Source organism: Camellia sinensis, chromosome 11 (assembly GCF_055761805.1).
Source record: "Camellia sinensis isolate YWXY chromosome 11, ASM5576180v1, whole genome shotgun sequence".
NCBI classification, from domain to species: domain Eukaryota; kingdom Viridiplantae; phylum Streptophyta; class Magnoliopsida; order Ericales; family Theaceae; genus Camellia; species Camellia sinensis.
The window spans coordinates 167,558,341-167,563,110 of record NC_138971.1 but is presented as its reverse complement, the minus strand read 5'-3'; positions in this window follow the sequence as shown (position 1 = coordinate 167,563,110).

Sequence of the window (4,770 nt, the reverse complement as noted above, 5' to 3'; positions counted from 1 at the left end):
TGAACAAGTTGTTTTCGAGTTTTAGTTACAGGCAGTGACAATTGTAAAATTTTGCAATTTCAAATTTTTTTGGTGCTGGAATGAATCATGGTATAAAATTGCAAAATTTTACAATTTCATAACATTCTTTAGAACTATAAAATTTTACAGTTTCATAACATGTTTTTCAGTTTGATTAATAAGGATAAATGCTTAGTAGATTTTTGTTTTGAAACTGTTACATTTTACAATTTCAAAACCTACTTTTCAGTTTGATCAATATTAGAGATTATTTGCTTAAACCTTACAAAAATTGAAAAATAGCATATGTTTTTTCTATTGTTGCTGTTTTTTGTCGTTTTATTTATTTATTTATTTTTAGTTTATCAATATTTAGCACATTTTGCTATGTTTTTTCCCTCTAATTTCTCCATTTATTCTTTTTTTTTTTAGCAATATTCTAGACATTCCGGTAAGTCTTCAGTGATGTTCTTAACGTCCAGTGAACGTTTTGAATATTCCGGCGACTTCCATTAACGTTCTTAACACTCCAGTGAACTTCCGGCGATACTCCGGCAACTTCTCAGTGATGTTGAACATTTCGACAAGTCTCTGGTAATCGTTTCACGGAAGTCCGACAGTAGCAAGATGTAACAGTGTTTGTAAATTAAAAAAATAAAATAAATAAGATTTTTTTGGTAACAATTAAAAATGTATAGAATTAATTGGTGCAAGTGTTTTGTTTGAGGATTAGATTCGTCTTGAACTTTATATATGAGACTTATTGGTAAATTCCCCCCAAAAAAATTGGAAGGTGATGAGTGGTGCTTAGGGTTGTAGACATCCCATTTTTGACCGACCTTAAGACTCAGACGTCACCGATTGAGCGCTTGGTGATGTTGCATATTGTGCTCGTTCAGAAGTTTCAGAATCTCGGCTGCGAGCCTTACCTTCGAACTTTCGGACTCTTTCACGCCTTACCTCGGTTTGCGAACCAGGCTCGGTTTTCTCTGTTTCTCTTCCCGAAGTGAGGGAGAGGTCCCGCAGATCATCTCTCAGTTGCCGTAGGCTACGTTTCGTGGTCGTAGGCCATTTTTGCCCGTTTGGAGTCCGGTTCCCGGTTTTTCGAAATCGTTGGCCGTGTGCCTCGGTTCGGGACCGCTTAACCATCTCCGTTTGGTCCGATTTTTGGCATACTTCTTATTTACTCCCTTTTGAGGGACACTGCGGTCCGAGAGACCAACTTCGTGGTCGGACACCACTTCCGGTGCCTAACAGCCCACTTTCGGGGCCCCAAACTGCACATTTTGGCCCCCGAACCTTCATTCTGCATTGGTTTTGGTTCGTTTTTGGCAGGGACCTCTGTTTCATTGATAAGAAGGCCGTAGAAGGGTGGGAGGCCAGCAATTGTTCAAACAGCCAACTTTATCCCTTCATCGCCCTCCGTCGCCCGTTTTTCCTCACTTCAAAGCCAATGTTGACCACCATTGGGCCATTTTCTTGAACCCTAAACCCCATATTTGTGATGTACACATCTGGAAGGCCACCAATATTTGGTGGCCGGCCAGTAATTGTTGTTGAACCTTTTGAAACCCTTTGAAAAGTGGGTTGTTCTCTCTCCTGGTTCACTATTTCCAGTGTTTAACCACAGGGTTGTGTTGTGCACACATCAGAGGCTCTCTTTTTGGGGTGGCCGGCCACTAATGCTTCTTGACCCTTTTGACCCCTAGCCGGTCGGCCATGGGAGGTAGCCGGCCGGCCACCTAAACCCTAGATAGCTGGCCGGTCATGATCCTTGCACCCTGTTCCTTACAGCTATATATTCTGTTTCCCCCAGATTGTGTATTCAGGGGGATGCATTTTTGGAGGGAAACTTGGATTGTTTTCCCTCCATTTTTCCCCCATTTTCCCCCTCTTTTCTCTATATAACAGCAGCCCCAGCTCTGTTATTAGGGTTACAAAAATTCCCCCCAAAGCCCCTTGCCTTTTATCTCTCTTTCTCTATATTTCCAAGCTCCAAACTCTCAAGTCCTACACCCATTTCTTCACCAACCCATAGCCCCACCCTTCCATCCTTCATTCCAGCAGCTTGAGGTTGTTCTCCAAAGCTAAAGAACCACCAAACTCAAGCCAAAAGTTGCCAAAAGATTGGCCTACAAGGGTAAGCTCCATTTCTCCCTTTTTTGTCCATATTTTGCATGCTTTCTTAGCCATACTTGCTTGCTGTTTTGGGCTCCGACCTTAACTGGAACTAGGCTTATTTTGAGCTATTTTTCATGTTTGTTTAAGGGTATTTACCTGTTTGAGGTCTCCTTGTTGCACTTGATTCATTATCTCCCTTGTATGCCATCTTCTTGTGTAGTATTTTTGGCCTATGTATAAACTGTTTTGAGCTCTGTCATGAACTAAAAAGTGGCTTATTTTGAGCCTTTCTTCAATATTGTTGAAGAGCTCATTGCTGTTTGAGGCTTTTATTTATCACTTGCCTTTATATCTCTCTTTTGGCTCCATTTTTGCATGATTTGTTAGCCTCTTATGCTTTTGTTTTTGGGCTCTGGTCCGAACTACAAATGACCTCATTTTGACCCCCTCTTATTGTTTCATTAAGGGTATTTCACTGTTTGAGGCATCCTCTCTAGACTTTGTGTTATAACTATCTTTTTAGCCTTATTTTGCATAGCATTTTGAGCATTCTTGTACACTATTTTGGGTCTGGCCACCAACTGTAAAATGCCATGTTTTGGGTCCCTCTTCAACATTGTTGAAGGGCCCTCTCGTGGTTGAGGCCAGCAGCTGTGACTTGCTTCTTTATCTCACATTTAGGGTCATTTTTGCATGCTAGTTTTGCCCTATTTGTGTTTATTGTTTGACCTTGCTTAAAACTGTGAATGTGCTTATTTTTGGGCTTTCTTGACTCTGTCTTTACATTTCATGTTCAAATAGCGCATGCTTTGTATAGCTATAGGCCAATACATAGGCCTAGTTTTGTATTTCGGTTTCATTTCATGTATCGGGAGCCATGTTTCCATGATTCGGGACTGTTTTGGGTCATATTTTGGTACTGAAATTTTCATGTTTGCATACCATGTTTCATGCCTTGCCACGCTTTGTTAGAGTGGCATTTGTGCCTTAGGTTCGGTCCTAGAATAATTGTAACCTTCCGGAGCTTGGCGCGCTTTCCAAGAATAATTGTAAAACAGAGGCTAATTGGGGCATCCCAATGGATTTCCGCGCAAGGCAGCCCAGACATGCATCATCCATCATCTGAAGAAGAGACAAGGCAGTCCCTGGCTTGCATGCCAGTTTATTATTTTTCTTAGTTAATTTGTAAATTAATTAGGAATTTGTATATATTTGGACTGTATTATTTGGACTGGACTATTTATTCGGACCCTCTGCGCGAGGGCATAACTGTAATACGTGTGCGTGTGTGTGATGTATGTCTTCCAACCCCACGTCTTTCTCCCTTTTATTTATCCGCTTATGATGGTTAGATTAGGGCATGTTTCAATTAGCATACAGTATGACAGCATGTTTGCATCATTCATCTGTTTTGCATGCACCGGGCTCGGCGCATCATACTAACTGCATTTGTATTTCAATTTCAAAGTTGAATACTTGTTAGCTGTTGCATCTCATATGCCATGTTTAGAACAGCCGAGCCTGCTATAGTTGCATTTTGCATGTGTTGCATTAGGCATTTCTGTATAATTAGGATCATGCATGGATTTCTAATTAGCTTTTGCTTTGGCTTGGAGTACTCGGTGAGTTTTATGCTTTAGCATCCTTGCATGCGTGTGAGTGCTGCCATGAATAGCATGCTTACCATGAGACTATTTGCTTATGTGATATAACTACCTGAATGCCTGTGGGTGAAGGTTGGGTTATTTGGATTGGAACAATTCATCAAATGTGTGTTTTAAGCCCACTAGATAGTAGCAAAATCATGTTTTTCTAAACCCACCCAAGGGTGGCAAATCCACATCTTAGCCTACTTGCGAGTAGCACCATCAAACCATTTTCAAACAAACAAACATGAAATGTTTTGTTCCAATTCAGACGATCCAATCTATACTTGTATGCTGTGCGCATCACATAGTAAATCTAGGCTAATAATCGGAATAAGAACACACAATGTTTTCAAAACTTGATATCATGGTTAGTAGAGGCCGATCTTTGATCGGGCGAGCAGAGGTGCTCACGAAGTGACCTTCCCCAATCGTACCCAAGTTCCCGAGCCGAGGCAACTTTGGTGATGACGGACACGTGGCCTCAGGCAAACGAGTCAGGGTTTCCTAAATTTCCCAAAATAAAATATTTAGGTGGCGACTCTGTATCTGGAAAAGCAGTCCATGTTTGGCACTTCTTTCAAAATCTGTTTTCTCAAAACAATTTGCCGGATTTGGACTCTTTGGTTCAGATTAAGAACCGTGACAATTTGAGAGTCCTGAGCTGTAGTGACCCCAATATCGAACGGAACGGGACTCACCCTCCCGGGGCGTTCGGGGACGTCTACAAGGGTATTCAAATGTTTTAGTGGTGCCAATACAGGAAAAATTACTATGCCCTCTTGATACATTGTGGGAATATAATTAGGAGCCACACGATTGTGTAGGCTCTTGCATTTGGAATAAGCTCCTCTCCATATTTGTATTTTTTTTTATATTTATGCATACTTTTTTTGTGGGTTTAAGTTTGAACTCACTGATTTAAATATTTTATTTTGTAGATTCCGTAATAAAGGTTATTCATGCACAAAATCAATTTGATTGGATATCTGTAAGAATAAGA